We start from the raw sequence: 18,157 nt of genomic DNA on the forward strand, positions 1-18,157 counted from the left end.
CCCCCCGCCAATAGAGGAGATTGCCTCCTCTGTTCCAGAGGAGATGTGAGTTAAAGGGCTTTAAAAGCCCCGTGTGGAAAAACCTCCTGCTATCTAAAAATGCTCTTGGGAGAAGATGCTGTTTGTGTTTAAACAATCACCGTATGCAGTCTAGTAAGGGCTCAGAGCAGCTCTGGTTTCCCTTCTCGGCGTCAGTGATACAAAAGTTAACAATGCATTGCACGCCAAGAAGATGCGGGGGAAGGAAGATGGCAAGTCTGATTAATCGGATCCAGAAGCACATCAAAAGTGGGGGAAGATCAAAAAGGTAGGAGACCGAAAAAGAACAATTCGCTCCGGCGTGCCAAAGGATGGAGGGCTTCCCCCAGGGCCTTGCAGCCCAGCGGCGGCTGCTCTCAAGACACAGGGTCGTCCCTTTCGCAGAGAGCGCCACAAACCCATCCATCCTGCAATCCAGCTGGAGGGCCCTTGCAGGCCCAGACATGCTGCCCCACATCCCGAGCGAGCTGAAGAGGCAGGCGGTTGGGAAAGCGGAAGGGTGCAGTCAGGCCAGCCCACACCTGGAGGTGCAAGGCGGCACTCCGTTGCCATGGGGACAGGCCACGCGGGCCACTGAGTGGCATCAGAACCCAGCGGGTATGCAGCCTGGTTGGCTTTAAAAAAAAAAACAAGCTTAAAGGGGGGGAAAGGTTATGCAATTAATAGGGTGCTGGAACAGCAGTAATTCATGAGCCTTTTTTGATCTACAGGTAAAAAGTACAATGTACTTTTTGGGGTGGGGTGGGGGCGTTCTTTACTAGCCCCTAGCAGTTAGCAATATAGTTAGTAAAATATAGAACAATGTAAGTTCGATATCCTTTTCCTTCCTTCAAAACTGGAGAGGAGAGGAGAGCTGGGCTTGTGGGAGCAAAGCAGGAATGGTCTTATTTGCTAAGCAGGGCTTGCCACAGTTTGCATTTGAATGGGACACATGTCTGAGCACGGGGAGATATCCTCCTTAGGGGATGGGGCCCCTCTGGGAAGAGCACCTGAATGCTCGCATGCAGAAGGTTCCAGGTTCCCTCCTTGGCAGCATCTCCAAGACAGGACTGAGAGAGACTCCTGCCTGCAACCCTGGAGAAGCCGCTGCCAGCCCGGGTAGACCATCCTGAGTTAGCTGGACTAAGGGTCTGACTCAGTAGATGGCAGCTTCCGATGTTCCACTCACCTCACAAAAATGCACTTTTCTCATGAAGCCTTTGGCACAGCCCGCTAGTCTCCATGTCCTACTGAAACTGAACCTGGATCTATACAATTGAAACACCCGATTCTTCCCCTATTGACTCCGGCCATTTCCCTCCCCTTCCTCTGTTGTACATATTTGGAGACTGCAAGCCCCTTGAGGCAGAGACCTCTCCACTGGGGCCACAGCTCAATGGACGAGCATCTGCTCTGCTTGAAACCCGTGAGAGCCGCTGCCAGTCAGAGCTGACAATGCTGAGCGAGCATCTCAGATCTCACACAAACCAATCAACACTGATGACATCTTGCAGGAATAGAAACCCAAGCAGGGCATCCTTGCGCAGCTGCTGAAGGGCCCGGTGCCCCAGGGACTGTCCTGACCCGCTGGGAAGGATTAGGCCCAGCTAGTAACCAACAACCTTTTTCTGGCTGCCACTGACAGACAACCCTATTCACACCGCAGTGTCCTCGGAGCATTGCAAAGCTACGTGGGATGGGGCAGAAAACCGGCAGACATAGCAGCCAGAACTGGTGGGTTTCACCAATTTGTGGTTTAAGACTGGATTCTGCATGTGTTTCAATGCTTGTTTTTAAACCTGGGCTGCTTTTTTTTGTTTGTGAGACTTTTGCCGTGGGTGGGATACCCACATACTGAAAAATAACTCAATAAAACACTGTGGCTGCTACTGTCGGCCTGCCAGAAGTGAAATAAACTCATGCCTGCTACTGTGGTAAAAGGAGGCAGGATTTCTCCAAATACCAGTTGCAGGGGAGCAAGGGTAAGAGGAAGGGCATGCCTTCATCTCTTGCCTGTGGGCTCCCCAGAGGCATCTGGTGGACCACTGTGGGAAACAGGATGCTGGACGGGATGGGCATCCTTGGGCCTGATCCAGCAGGGCTGTGCTTATGGTCTTAAACCTGGAGCAAGCACTGACAACATTTATGAAGGTAGCAGTAGGAAAAGATCGACACACAGCCACCCCATTCGCTGCCACCCCATTTGCATGACCATGTACACCCGGGTAAAGCTTCTGACCTGGGTATGCATGCTTGTGTGAATGGGCATGTGTGTACCCATCCACACAGCCATGCATACCCAGGTCAGAGGATGTACCCAGGTATACATGGTCGTGTCAATGGGGGATGGGGGTAGGGAGACTAACGAGGCAATGTGTGCTGAAGAATTCTCTGCCGGAGAGCTTCATTTCAGGGGTTCTCAAGCTTGGGTGCCCAACTGTTGGTGGACTACAACTTCCATCATGCCCATCCAAAGGCCATTGGGAATGGGGATGATGAGGGTTGTAGTCCAACAACAGCAGGGCACCCAAGGTTGAGAACCCCTCCTTTACTCCCTCCCATAAGAACTACAATTCCCAGGGTCTCCTAGGCTGAAGGCATGACTGTTAAAGCCATTTAACTCTGCAGTGGGGATATGCCCTGCGTCTTGGGACTATTTTACTTGGCCCCTCTTCAACAATGAAAGTCAACTGTTATGTTATCAAAACATGAACCTCTGTGCCCTCCTTCCCCCCCAATAATTCACCCAAGGCAGCTACTTTTAATTCTGACCTCTTCATATCCAGCCACGCAAGAAGGATCTTTTAAGTTTCTGCTTAAAAACAAACATCAGCCATGGTCCCATGGGCTGCCAGTGCCATTTACATACAGATTGTGTCAGTCGTTCCAAAACAAAGATTTGAGAAAAAGAATATATAATCAGAGGAGAAAGCTCAGCCTTATGATAACATAGAAGCCTTTGCCCATCTAAATTATGATGTTTGCAGACGACAACGGCCAGGCGGGATTGTGTTTACTCAACTTCACCTAAATGGAGGCAATTGCAGGAATTCTGCATTTAACTCACCGTTGCCCAAATGCCTTCTGTTGGTGGAGAGCAAATTAACAAAGACACATGTCTCACGTACGTCTTACAATAAATCGGGGGACTTATCAGAGGAGAAGAGCATGAATTGTCCCCTTTGCTATGCAAGGTCTGTTGGAGCTAGGAACCTGGCAATATCAGCACTCAGCTGCAATGTCGCATCGTGACCATGCGAAGGGGGTGGGCGGTGGGTTTAGGGTCACGGATAAAAGTGGTGGACTCTTCCCCTCTTTGTTCTCCCAGTGTTAGTCTCCATTTTGTCTCTCCAGAGATGGCTGTTTGTTTTGGTCTCTCTCTTCAGCCATGAGCTACAGCTGATATGAAGCGGCAGGCTTTTTCACATGTGTTTGTAACCTTTTCTCTAAATACATCCCTGCAGTTTTTCCAATACTAAAGAACTGTCTCAAGACGTCTTGCTTTGCTGCTTTCTCACTAAACTGGTTTTGCTTTTCTATCTAGGGACAGAACTGCCATCCTTCCCCTACAGGGTCCACCCTAGCTTGCATTTGAATGGGATATTCCACGAGTGAGCCCTGGAAGAGAATCCCCTTCGGGGATGGGGCTGCTCCAGGAAGAGCATCTGCCTGCTAGCATGCAGAAGGTTCTGAGTTCCTTCCCAGGAGCTTTCCCAGACAGCAAGCTTTACACTGAGTTTACTGTGAGTGTTTACTGCGAGTTCCAAGTTGCCCAAAAAACCCAAGGCAAAAAGTGGGGTTTTGTGTTTTTTTTACCCCCAGGTATAAATCAGGCTGCACTCTTAACGCGCAATGAAAAACCCAAATTGTGTGTGCTCCCCGATGGCTTGCAGGGACTGGGGGGTAAATCTGGCCAATATATGAAAGCACACCTCCATTCTAGAGGAGATGAGACAAAAGTTTGGGCGGTATATAAATGTGATAGATAGATAGATAGATAGATAGATAGATAGATAGATAGATAGATAGATAGATAGATAGATAGATAGATAGATACCGGGTGTAAAAAACTTCTAAAGGAGGACAGCTGGTCTTGTGGTAGCAAGCATGAATTGTCCCATTTGCTACACAGACAGGGTCCACCCTGGTTTGCATTTGAATGGGAGACTATATGTGTGAGCACTGCAAGATATTCCCCTTAGTTAGGGGCTGAAGCCATAGCTCAGTGGAAGAGCAGCTGCAGGCTTGCATTATACAGAAGGTTCCAAGTCCACTCCCTGGCATCTCCAGATCGGGCTGGGAGAGATTCAAGAGAAGCACATCCTTATTTTCATCTGTGAGATACTGCAGCATATGGTACAAGATCTTAGCTGCTCAGCACACACGTTTCACTACTGCCAATTATGAACTTCTGTTAATTGCTTTGCTTGCCCCATTGGGCTAAGTCAATACCTGGCACCATTCTGGAGCGTTAGCCTTTATTCATTCAGTTTCCTGAGTACCAACAAGCAAGGAGCCTCCGTTCAAAAGCCAGCCTGCTCCAGCGTATCACATGCTGCAGACAGAGCGTTTATACTGGCAAAGCACTGGCAGTATTAATCTGTCTGGAAGGCTTTGCTATCAGTCGTGACAGAGCTTTTGTCATCACGCAAAAACCACCACACACAGACACACACAATAAATGATGGCTACTCATAAAAAAAGAGCAGTAAAGCATTACTTGCATTTCGCACATTTGTCACACAAAATTTAAGACGTATTAAATGTTCCATGCTGGCCTCTAGCAATGGCACAGAGAGAATTAAAGCCTGCCTGCTACAGTCTGCTTAGAGCAAATCAGGATTCCCATACAGTAAAAAGATAACGGGAGATTTAACACCATTCTGTAATTATAAGGGAAGTTATTTGCGGCTATTAGCATCAGAGGAGTTGTCCCTGGAGTCATTTTGGGTAAAGGTAAAGTGTGCCGTCGAGTTGGTGTCGACTCCTGGCGACCACAGAGCCCTGTTTGGTAGAATACAGGAGGGGTTGGCCATTGCCTCCTCCTGCGCAGTAGGAGATGATGCCTTTCAGCATCTTCCTATCTTGCTGCTGCCGGATATAGGTGTTTCCCATAGTCTGGGAAACATACCACGGGGATTCGAAACGGCAACCTCTGGCTCAACCTTCTCCCTCTTTCACAACACTAGAACCAGGAGTCATCTCATGAAACTGCTTGCCAGGAAGTTTCTTTTTCACACAACGCATAATTGTTCTAGGGGATTCTTTGCCATGGGATGTGTTGACGGCCACCGGCACAGATGGCTTTAAGCGGGCTGAGACAAATTCATGGAAGACAGATCTATCAGTGGCGACTAGTCTAGACCTCCAAAATGATGTCTCAGTGCAGAGTCACATGAGAGGAGATGTTGCATTGAGTGTCGTCTGGGTGCAAACCATTAAGGGATTTAAAAGTCAAATCTAGTGGTTCTACTGTTCATGCATTCAGATGTGCACTCACGAATCCCAGGTGCCCAGGCACTACTTTTCCTTCCACCTTTTGCCACTGCTGCCTATCCAGATGGAGACCCTGCTGCCGTCTTTTATGCCCTGGTGACTTTACATTAAAGGTAAAGGTAAAGTGTGCTATCAAGTCAATTTCGACTCATGGCGCCCTGTGGTTTTCTTTGGTAGAATACAGGAGGCGTTTGCCATTGCCTCCTCCCGCACAATATGATGATGGATCTTCCTATATCACTGCTGCCCAATATAGTTGCAGCGGGGATTCAAACCGGCAACCTTCTGCTTGTTAGTCAAGCATTTCCCCGCTGCGCCACTTAAGGTGGCTCATGATTTTACATTAGACTACTGTAATGTGTTCTCTTTGGGCTGCCCTTGAAGACTGTTCAGCAACTACCGCCATTAGAAAGAGTCACTGCCCATCTGTTGGCAGCAGGAGATCATCAAAAAGACATATCCCACCCCCAACTATTCTAAAACATCTTCATTGGTTGTTTCTGGCCCATAACTCAGTGGTAGAGTGTGTGTTTTGCCTGCAGAAGATCTCCTGGCATTATCTCCATGTAGAGCTGGGGAAAAGCTCTGTCTATCCCTGGAGAGCAGCTGCCAGTCAGTGTAGACCAGGGATTCTCAACATTGGGTCCCCAGATATTATTGGACTTCAACTCCCATAATCCCTGACCAAAGAACTCTGGGGCTGGGGGTTATGGGAGTTGAAGTCCAATAACATCTGGGGACCCAACGTTGAGAATCCCTGGTGTACTGAGCAAGATGAGACCAGTGGTCCAATTCAGCATAAGGCTGCTCCGTTCATTTTAAAGGGAAGGGGCCATAATTGCGTGTTGGAGTATCTGCTCTGCATGCAGAAGGTTCACATTTTTGTGACAACTCACTAATACAGCTACTGCCGTGGACTAAAAAGGATGCTGCCTTTGGCTACAGGTAAGCAGTTGGTCTTTGTTTTTTCATTCCCATTTCCCATCAAAATGAACCTTTCTGCGCTAAAAGGCAGAGGAGGGGGGGGGAAATAATCATGAAGGCAGATGTTTAGGAAAAGCCTCAAGGACTTCCCCAACAAAAGCCATTTGCTTTTCCGATTGGCAAGCATGCCGCAAAAACCACCCTGGGCTGCAAGATGCAGCTCTGACTGCAATTCTGACCCGTTTGTTTTTGGTTTTTTGGTTTTTGTTTTTAAAAAGCTTCTTATAACTTTTCTAAAGAGAAGCAAAGCTATTATTCCACACAGATCTCCTAATAAATACTGCACACGGCCTTAGCAATGATGCTAGGAATTCTTCCACCCAATGGACTCCAAGCATGCAGATAAAAGCCGAGGGGGGAGCTGAGAGAGATTTGTTCAGGTGCTGTATTGTCTCCGTTCAATTTGGAGCGATGTTATGTATTCAGACACAGTGAATTAACTGGGCATGGGTCCCTTAGGAACAACCCAGCTTTCTCCCTGCCTCTCTTCCTCGAGAGGAGGAGAAACGCTGCCGCAGGCCTGTATCAGGAGCCCTGCCAGGGAGGTGCGTGTAACCCGGTTAATAACGTAGCACAGTGCCCAGCAGCTGTCTGAAGCTGGAATTCAGTAGTCGAGATTCAGCAGACCACACACGATGAAAAGAAGCAGGAAGACTCTCTCGCGCACAGCTTAGGCCGGGGCGTCAGCTGCAGCCCATCTTGGGCTGGGAGAGCTTTGCCATGGTTACATGCTCCGGTAACTGTTCTGAAGACTTTCCAGAAGGGCTGGTCTTGCAGTAATGGGCATGAAATGTTCCCTTTGCTAAGCAGAGTCTGTCCTGGTTGCATTTGGGGAGGGTGACTACATAGGAACCTAGGAAGCTGCCATATACTGAGTCAGACCATTGGTCTATCTAGCTCAGTAAAGTCTACACAGACTGGCAGCAGTTGCTTCTCCAAGATTGCAGGCAGGAATCTCTCCCAGCCCTATCTTGGAGCCTTCTGCTCTTCCCAGAGTGGCTCCATCCCCTGAGGGGGATCTCTTCCAGTGCTCACACTTCTAGTCTCCCTTTCACATGCAACCAGGGCAGACCCTGCTTAGCTAGGGGACAAGCCATGCTTGCTACCACAAGACCAGCTCTCCTCTCCTCTCCTCATGTGAGCACTGTCTGTGGTAAGAGATGCCCCTTAGGGGATGGGGCTCAGAGTCAGAGCATCTGCTTTGCACGCAGAAGGTCCCAGGTTCACTCCCTGGCAGCATCTCCCACCAAGACTGGGAAAGATTCCACCTTTAAACCTCAGAGAGCCACTACCAAACAGTGTAGACAGTACTGAGCTAGATGAATCAATGGTCTGACCAGACAGAAGGCGACTTCGGATGTTCTAGAATAAAGCTGCTCAGTTGCCACTGGTTTTGTCATATTGCAGTTTGTTCGCTTTTTTAAACTGCCCTGGCTACCGGTTTCTATCCACTTAAAATTCAAAGTGGCTGTTTTAACCTTTAGAGCCCTAAAAGGCTCTAGACCTGGGTACCGAAAGGGCAACAATATTGGCTCAGTCTTTAAGGTCTGCAAAAGTTCAGAGGCCCTCACCTTCAGAGAGGAGGTGGGTGGTGATTGCGGAGAACTGGCATCCTTGGTGGTGGAGGCCCTTTTATGGAAAGGTAGGAATATAGCAGCACAGGAAGCTACCGTATACCAAGACAAACTCTTTGTTCATCTAGCTCAGTATTGTCTACACTGACTGGCAGCATCTCTCCAATATTTCAGACAGGAGTCTTTCCCAACCCTATCTGGAGATGCTGCCAGGGACCGAGCCTGGGACCTTCTGCATGCAAAGCAGATGCTATTGGCCAATTTCCAGCTAAATCAGGGTGGTGTCAATATCAGCATATTTTAGGCACTAGGTCCAAACCTTTTTACTCTCCAGGGTGCTTTCCAGACTAGCTGCTCATCAGCAGCAAAATGCCCCCATTCGGGCAAGACCCGAGCTCAAATCCCCATTCAGCCATGAAACTCGCTGGGTGACTCTGGGCCAGTCACTCTCTCTCAGCCTAACCTACTTCACAGGGTTGTTGTTGTGAGGAGAAACGTATGTATGTCGTACACCCCTCTGGGCTCCTTGGAGGAAGAGCGGGATATAAAATGTAAAAAACAAAACAAAAACAAACAGTCTCACAGCAACTAACAACCCGAAAACCCAGCAACTTTTCCCCGCCAGATATACAACGTCCTTGCTCTATATCACAGCGATTAAATTCGCAACCAGGCATTGGAAATGTGAATGGCACCCCGCTGTCCGCATAGGGACCGCAGGGTCCCAGCGCAGGAAGTGTGGAAGCACACTTCCGAGATACGTCCTGACCCCGTTGTAGGGTCTAGTCTGGAAAGCGCCCGGGGCTATTAATGGATGATCTGTGGCACTGATGCTGGCCCCTTTTAACTTCCACTTGGATCACTGACACTTAGCATTATAGCCATTAAAAACAATGACTTGGGGTATAAGGGATTGGCCGGGTGCTCTTTTTAAAGTGTCCCTCAAACAGCACTTCCAAAGCAAAGTCTGAAAAATGTCGAGTATTCAGGAAACAGAATCCTGACAAGTTTTCCACACGTGACGTTTGGTTTCTTGGCTTCGAGAACATACAGGGAGAAAAGAGGCAGATGCAGCGTACATGATCCTGGCTGAACAAGTTCCACTGCCTCCCACCTGGACGCGGCTTCCGGCTTGAGCAAAGGCACGCCATTTATTCTCTTCACGCGGCATTAAGAGCGAAGTGCCGTGCTAATTCCTACTTTAATTTGAAGAGCGCGAACAACACAATCAAGGCAACGTAAATTGTCTCTCATTAGGGTATGGGAATGAAAAGTCCCGCAGCCTTGCAGAGTGGAGATAAAGTCAGGGCCAAGCAAAGGAATGTAAATACGGGAGCTGGGGCCCTTCTTAGTAAGCCAAAAGGCACAGAGGAAGAAGAGCATTGCCTCACCCCTCCTCTCCAGAAGTTCACCGCTCATTTCCTTGATTGGAAAAAGGAAGCCCTTGATGATCAGCATTCTGGTCATTTGGCAAGGGTGAGGGGTGGAAAGAGATGGCTGGCAGGGCTGCCATTCAAAAGGGAGAGAGTGGTGCAGCTGGCTTGAACCTTTGGGTTTGGAAGGAAACACAAGGAGAAAGCCAAGCCTGGGATGCACACACTGAGCCACATAGGTTTAGGTGGGCCACAAGAGTGTGGAGGACTGTCTAACAGTGGCATTGCTAGGTCCTTAAACGATCTGGGTCCCGGGCCCACAGCCCTCCTTTTGATAACTCAACACAACCATACCACCACCATCACCCCTGCAAGATTAATGATATATGCTATTTAAAGGCTCTACCATTCTAATCCAGCACCTATGAAGGTGGAAGCAGCAGAGAGCTAGGCGAGGCCGGGAGCTCGGTTAACCCCTGCTAACTGAGCAAAGAGGTACCCTTTAAAGTGGCAATTTTCTTAAATTTTGCAGCGTCTCTCCAGTGGCCGTTGCTGGTGTCTGCCTTGTGTTTCCTTTTAGATCGGGAGCCCTTTGGGGCCAGGGAGCTATCCTGTTTATTTTCTATGTCAACTGCTTTGGAAACGTTTGTTGGAAAGCGATATATAAATAATGACAGTAGTAGTAGCCGCTCTCTCCCTTGCTCTCACCGCTGGAAGAGATCATGTGGGAGGGAGGTGGCTGATGAGATTTGAGATTCTAATCATTATCTGGAGGCCCATGCCCCATAGGCCACCGTCCCCAGCCCCATGATGCTTCATAGACACCACTGAGCTCGATGGGCCAAGAGTCTGAATCAGTTACTGATCCACCTTTTCCAGTTAGTGACTGAACTAGAAATTAAAAACAACAACAACACACACACACACACAAAACGGATGAGCCTGAATCAAAACCTCAACCCTCAAAGCCTCAACCCAACATTTTAACAGTTTGATTCCCTGGAGTCAGTCATCATATCCCACTTTTTAGGGGTGTGCACAAATCCAATTTTCAGGTTCTATTTGAATCGTAACTGGCCGAATCAATTCAAATTCTAATTGAATAGGTCCTAAACAGGCCAATTCAATTCGAATTTGAATCAATTTGACCTATTTTGGCACCTTTTTTGACCAAACAGGGCACAAAATGTCCCTAAACCATGGTCAAATCAATTCAAATTCAAATCAAACTTCCCTTTTTTAGGGGTATTTTATTCGCATTTCTATTGTTCAAATCGGCTAGTCACTTCTCTTTCAGCCTAACCTACTTCACAGTTGGGGGACCTAAGTTGAGCAGACCTGGTTTAGAAGCATGAGAAGGAGCCTTCAGTTTATTATTAGTGGGAAATAGGATGCCTTTCATCGCATCCTCACACTCTGAGCCTTACTCCTCCCACACAAACGACAAGAAGCCTAACATACTTGTAATGTCCCCATTCACACAATTATCTTCATACATACACACTAGCTGCAGACCCCCTTCAGAGATACTTCATATTATCCAGCTGGGAATCTGGATAGGAGGCAGCATTGACAAGTCAAGATATTCCTTTCACTCCACGCGGGTAAGCCCAGCCATGGTTAAGAATGGGGACCATCAACACATACGCAGATGTGCACAAAGGTTCTTACATTTCGGTGGGGGGTGGAATGGAGATGGATCGTGATGCTGAATGAGGACATCATTGACAGAGAGGTGCTCCCTACACATACTGGTTCCAAGCAACAAGGGAGCTCTAGACACTGTGTGAATTGTAACACCCACAAGGCAGTGCATTCGCGCCAAAGACAGTCTCCTACTCTGTGTGTGCGTGCCTGTCCCTGGTAAAGCACTGTCCTTGTTCTGTCTTTATCTTGGGCATTTATAGACTGCTCTTCAGGCAAACCTCCCAGAGCAGTTTGCATTTTTAAAAATGAATGAAGAACTATACAAAAAGCAACGTCTTTACGCTTTGTGCTCTTTGGACTTTATCTCTTATTGCCTTTGAAGAAACTGTCGGAGGATACCTCCAGCATTTCGTCTGTGTGTACACAGATAGGAATGATTCAGGGGTCCGCCTCCCCTCCCTTGAGTTTCTTGACGTTTACCTAGTGCTGAGTTGGGAGCCCTCTAATGATAACTTTTGTTCTGTGTTTCAGGAGAGGGGGTGAAATGAGGGCCAAAACAAGATTGCCTTTTCCCGGGCCCACGGCTTAGCTTTTTTCACCACTGCCCCACTTCAAGGTGGTGGTACTCCTGACATATTTATTTCCCATAAGCCTCCTCAGATCAACTTCGCTACCCCATTCACAGGCAGTGAAATGGAGAGCAATTTGGGCCATTTTCAGGGGTGGTTGGGAGGAAATGGGAGGCACTTCCCAGGAGCCATGGGCCGCCATTTTTCTTTCACAGAAACTCCCGACGATCAGGGGTTCCCAATCCCTTTTTAACAAGTGTATCCCTTCTGTTGCACACCGTCCATTCAAATATTCCATAGATATGTTGCATGTGCACACACACACACATTTAAATTATGTTGTGTATAGGCTACTCCAGTCACAGACTTACATTCACACCAAGTCACGCATGAGTACGCCCACTGAAATTAATGGGGCAAGTTAACTTGTCCTGTAACTTTCAATGGGAGCACTCAGGACTAATTGTCTGAAGCCTGTCATTCAGGCTGAGGGGAGGGGGGGCGCTGAGCTTCAGCACGTAGCCAGCCAATCGGAAGCAGAGAAGGAGGGGCTTCACCAGCCAATCAAGATCAACAACTTGATCAACAACTAAATACAAGTTTTTGTATATATTTTAACTTGTTTTATACTATTTTATACCAGTGACGAAAAGTTGGGGGCGATGTAGAAAGGTAATAAATAAATAATAAACAACTTCACTCTCTGGCCTCCCTTTCTGCACTGGACACATCACTGGGGATGCATCAGTTTCAAGTCAGCAATCCTCAGATGGGGAACAAATAGTGTGGCTTCAGTGTGGGGAAGCAGGAGGGCTCTTAGTACCCACTAGGAGCCGTTCAAGTACCCCGAGGGGTAGTAGTACCCCGTTGGGAACCCCTGCCTTAGACTGATGCTACGTGCAGCACTGCATAACTGAGGAAATCCAGAGGGAAATAGCAGCCTTCACATTAGCAGCCATCTTTCCCCCCTCTAGAAGCAGGATGCAATAATGACATCATATCATGCAGAAGAGGTGAAGGGAGGGACGTGGCAGCTGCCAGGATGAACCAATGCCAGCAGCTGCTCCACGGTTGCAGAAATGGGTCTCGATCAGCCCCACCTTCCCAGCCTGTGAAGCGGAGAGGCCGGTTTAGGACCAGTCCTAACAACAGGTGCAACCCGATCCATCCCAAGGTTAAGCAATGCACAAAATTTTGGTACATTTTTACAGTGTACCAATACGGTCAGCCTAAGACATAGCAAGCAGGGAACACCACTGTTCCACGGCTCCAGCAGCAATCTTTGGGGAGAGATGGAGCATTTTTGTAAGGGCACAAAGATGTCACTCTCCCTCTGTGAAATGCTCGAGAGTATGCAAATAGGGTGTACCCAGCCTTCCTTCATTGCGATAACGAGCCTTGCCCTCCGTCCGGTCTAGCCGTTTCCTCCCCTCCCAATACGCTCAATGGAAATTAATCCGATCAGGAACTGGAGGCAAGTGTCGGACAGACTGTTGGTTCAGTATACAGGCGGGAGGGATTTGCTTTCCCTTTCAGTGGCGCATGCTGGCGAGAAGCCCAGTCGACAAGAAGCACCTTGAACAGTGGAGCAAATATGGTGCCCCCGGGCAAGACCTCAAGGCCAGATGCAAGCCAGATCGACGTTTGATTGCTGCCTTCTCCACAGGTTATGTCCAACGCACGTACCGTCTGTGTCCCGTGTGTGCATGCCCAGATCTGTATGCAGCTACAGTTAGCCAAACATTATGTCCAGCGCGCGCACACACTCACACACACACACACACACACACACACACACACACACTCTCTACTGGGGAACTGGTCTTGCAGTAGTGAGCACGAATAGTTGCCTTTGCTAAGCCGGGAACTGCCTGCATTCAGAGGGTGACTACATGTGGGCACTGTCTGCTGTACGGTATTCCCCTTGGGTGACAGTGGTAGATGATCTGCTTGGATGCAGAAGGTTCCAGGCTCAAGACCTGGCGGCAGCATCAACAGGTAGGGCTGGGGGAGACCCTGCCTGAAACCTTGGAGAGCTGCTGCCAGTCAGTGTAGACAATTCCGAGCTAAGTGGACCGAGGATTTGACCTGCTCTAAGACAGCTTCACTTGGAGAATTCGTGGCTCAGTGGCAGAACATCTGTTTTGCATGCAGAAGATCCAAAGTCCAATCCCTGGCCTGTATGCTCATCCTTCCCGCTCACTTTATCTATTTCCTTCCCCTTCTCTACAGCCCCAAGTGCAAGAAAGATGTGACCCTTGCTCGATCTTGATGGTAGTATGGTCAGTCATCTCTTCCCAGCACTACTCTCCAGGTAGGGCTGGGAGAGACTCCAACCTGAAATACTGGAGAAGCCGCTGCCTGTCAGCGTAGACAATTCTGAGTTAGGTGAACCAATGGTCTGACTTGGTATATGGCAGCTTCCTCCACTTCCTATCTGTACCCTGCCCTTGGGCAGCCCATTTGCAGGCTCGATTTCAATCTGGGAACAGGGACAGAAACATAGGAAGCTGCCTTCTACTGAGTCAGAAACTCATCTAGCTCAGTTTTGTCTTCACAGACTGATAGTGGCTTCTCCAAGGCTGCAGGCAGGAGTCTCTCTCTGCCCTATATTGGAGATGCTGCCAGGGAGGGAACTGGGAACCTTCTGCCTGCGAGCAGGCAGGAGCTCTGCCCAGAGCGGCCCCATGCCGAGAGGAATATCTTGCAGTGCTCACACATGGAGTCTCCCAACCAAATGCACGCCAGGGCAGACCCTGCTTAGCCAAGGGAACAATTCATGTTCGCTACCACAAGGCCAGCTCCCCAGTAGCGTATTACGGTGTGTGTGTGTTGAACATAATGTTTGACTAACTGTAGATGCATACAGATCTGGCCATGCGCAGATGCTCTCCTCCCACGTTGGGGGCTTCCCTGGAGAATCAAGCCTGGCCCTTGCCTATCCTGTACCATCCTGCAGCTCTGCCTGGCCTGGAGTGCAATGCAGGAATAGGTCTGGTCAGAGAGGGAATCTGCATGCCACCAGGTCAAAGCTGGCGCCTATGAAGCTGTGTCCCACCAGGCTGTGCAGTAACCCTCCCTCCACATGCTAAGGGAGGAGAGCTGGTCCGGTGGCAACAAGCATGAAGGAGAGACTCCTGCCTGCGACCCTGGAGAAGCCGCTGCCAGTCTGTGTAGACCATACTGAGCTAGATGGACCAAGGGTCTGACTCGGTAGAAGGCAGCTTCCTGTGTTCCTATGTTCCAGACCTGAGAGGGGGCTTCCCTTCACCTCTTGCCTGTGGGCTTCCCAGAGGCATCGGGTGTCCCACTGTGGAGACACAATGCTGACACCACCCCTGCTGTGATGGGACACCCAGGAGCCGAATTGATGGTGGAAAGCAAACGGAAATATTGGGGGTTAGCTAGAGTTCTTGCTACTCTGCCCCAGCTGACATATCGCCAGGCACCTCTGCAGCACACGAATCCAAAATGGAAACTCTCATCGGGGCTCACCTCTCCCTCGAAGCATACATGCCGCTCTTTGGGGCTGCTTTTTCTTGTGATCTTCTTCAACCCAAAGATGGCGATCGGCCAGACCCGGGGGGGGGGGGCAGGGAGAAACCCATCCAGTGAGTCATTCCAAGGAAAATGAAGTGGAAGGTGGCAAAATGAACCTTGGCTGGAGATGGCAATTGCTAATGCTCCAAAGGAGGGGGGGGCTTGGTGGCTGAGTGGGCATGTGACAAACTGGGGATTGCCCTATACTTCCCGGGGTTCCGTCACAGGGCATTTGAAGCCAGATCTCTCTACTCCGAGCCTGACACTCTGCTACTCCTTCTATTTATTTACCGCTTCCCAACAGATGTTTCCAAAGCAGTTTCCTTGGGGAAATAATAAATAATATGTCTCCCTGTCCCTAAAAGGTTCACAATCGGGAAACAACAACAAAAAGGCCGACACCAGCAGCAGCCATTGGAGGAATGCTGTGCTTGGATAGTGACGGCTAAACAGAAGGGAACCGCTGCTTCAAAACGTGCCCCTTTGCCCAGTTAGCACTCTGTCGACTACATCACAACGTACCAAATTCAGATTTGGGTTTGTATTGTCTGAGATCTGCCCTCAAGGCCTTTGCCTGGGGACACCTTGTTTCCTATTCTGCTTAAGAGCAACCTATTTATTATGGACCAATCTTTGCTCGGGCCAAATTGGGTCACTGGAACATTCCGCCTCTGTGCCACCTAATGGCGCAGTGGGAAAGTAACTTGCCTAGAGAGCAAAAGGTTGCCAGTTCAGGTCCCTGCTGGTATGGAAAATACCTATATTGGGCAGCAGCACGGAAGGCATCATCCAGCACGGAAGGCATCATCTCACACTGTGCGGGAGATGGCAATGGCCAACCGCTCCTGCATTCTACCAAAGACAACCCCAGGGCTCTGTGGTCACCAGGAGTCGACACCGACTCAACGGCACAACTTTACTTTTACCACACTGGCACATAAATGCCAGTGCTCCTCTATCCCCGATGCACCCAAACCTTGCCCTGCAGGAGCACACTGGCTGCTTGCCTGCTTTTCTTGTATCATTAGCAATTTTAAACCGAAGGTTAACATCCCCTGAGAAACACACTGCCCCATCCAGATCTCCCTTCTTCGGAGCTTCCTGAAGACCAGCGCCTCAAACTCGGAAGCCAGCAAGCAACCAGAAGCTGATCTGATAAAAAGGTAGCCGCACCTTACCCCATCTGGATCTCACGTGTTTTGAGGGCTGCTTAAAAGGTCCCCGTCCCCCCCATGAACTCATATGCTTCAAAATGCCTGGATTTCCAGGGAGAATTCAAAGTGCACCAGATCTCTTTGCAGAAGCAGCAGACCACGGGTTTAAAAGAAAAACCTCCAACCCCAGCACAGCCTTCCTCAGTCTCAAGGTTATTTGGAAGAACCCAGAGCTGCGGAATTTTTAAAAGTTCTCCATCATCATCGCCCTCCTGAGCAAGAAACAGCATGTGCCAAATACCAGGACACCCAGGCAGGGGTGTAACTATCATTGAGTGGATGGGTTCAAAGAACCCGGGACCCCCAGCTCCTGAGGGACCCCCAGTTCCACCCCTCCCGGTTTTCTTCATTATCTCCCTCACTCCCAAGGACTGTCGGGGAGAGGGGTGAATGTGGGCCCCCTTTCCCCCAAGCTACGCCCCTGCGCCCAGGCACCAAGGTGGGATGCTTTCGTGTGTGCTGTTTTGCTGGGGGGAAGAGCAAAGACCAGGAAAGTTCCTCTGCAACCATGAAAACTACACAGCTATTCCTGTAGGAGCTTGTTAGAGGTTGCCAAACTCGCTTGCACTTCAAAGTGGGGAAGAAGCATTAGAAGTACAAAAAGCAAAGGATCTGGGGGGGGAAGAGAAGAGCGGAGAAGGCAGGGAGAACATACCTCAGTTTCTCTCTCTCTCTCTCTCTCTGGACAGCAACTTTGCTTCAGCTTCTCTCTGCCTCCCTCTCTTATTTGTGTACAGTCAGTTTCTCCGATGCAGAAATCTCAAAGAGAGAGAGAGAGAGAGAGAGAGAGAGAGAAGCAAAGCTCCTCCCATGCCATTTTACATAATGAGGGCCCAGAGATTATAAAGCTACTCTTTTTTCTTTTTTTCTTTTTTCTTTTTAACATTCTGACAGCTCAGCTCCAAGGTAACAAGTTCAGAGGGAGGAGGCCAGAGGCAATCAAAGGCAGCGCACCCGGCCCCAGGTGGACGGCGGCGGCAGGCCCCTTCTTTCGACAAAGGGAAACTTGTTCTGCAGGTTGGGAACGGAAAGGAGGCCATTGATTGCCACCTCTCAACTTTGCTCTCCCCGCGCGCGTCTGGGGCACCGGCAGGCCAGTAAATGAGAGTGTGTTCGGTAACTCACAGGCAGGGCATGTGGGCGGCCGGGTTAACCATTAGCACGTAGACGGGGGTTCTGCGTTCCGGGCTTCCTCGTCCCGTTGGCCAGTACGGCAGCTCCTTGGTCAGGACTGTGAGGGTCAGAGGGGAAGAAAAGGCCTCCGGATCTGTAACGGCCAAGAAAAAGAAGACCACTGGTTAGCATCCAAGTGGAGGGTGCTTTCGATGCCTAGTTTTACATTCATACCCTGCTCTTCCCCCAAGGAGCCCAGAGCCGCCACCAAGGTTTTTATACAGTTCTGTCAAAAGGGAGTGTTTCTGCGACAGGGCATGCGTTGGCTGCATGTTGCAAACACGCTTCCCCGGCATCTTCGGTTCAAGGGTCTCAAGGAGCTGGGCTGGGAGGACCCCGGGCAGAGATCCAAGAGGACTGCCACCAGAGCAGACGGAACGGTACGAGATGGGCCAGTGGTCTGACCCAAGATGGGATGCTCTTGATTGCTGGCTAGGGTTGCCCCCCACCACCCCCTGCCCAGTTCCAGGCGTGTGCAACGAATAAACTGCTCATTGATCAGACTGGAGAATCTGGTTAAGAATGTAAGAAGAGCCCTGTTGGATCAGGCCCAAGGCTCATCTAGTCCA

The 18,157-nt window shown here is 49.5% G+C and overlaps 1 protein-coding gene across 1 annotated transcript in view; it reads right to left on the bottom strand.

Moving 5' to 3' along the window:
• Positions 1-17,490, bottom strand: part of PLCH2 (phospholipase C eta 2) — a 310,229-nt gene extending 292,739 nt beyond the window's left edge. The window contains exon 1 of the mRNA XM_053280835.1: positions 17,071-17,490. The gene's annotated coding sequence lies outside the window, so the exon portion shown is untranslated. The remainder of the gene's footprint in view (positions 1-17,070) is intronic.
• Between the last annotated feature and the right edge of the window lie 667 nt (positions 17,491-18,157).

Source organism: Hemicordylus capensis, chromosome 16, assembly GCF_027244095.1.
Source record: "Hemicordylus capensis ecotype Gifberg chromosome 16, rHemCap1.1.pri, whole genome shotgun sequence".
Lineage (NCBI taxonomy): Eukaryota > Metazoa > Chordata > Lepidosauria > Squamata > Cordylidae > Hemicordylus > Hemicordylus capensis.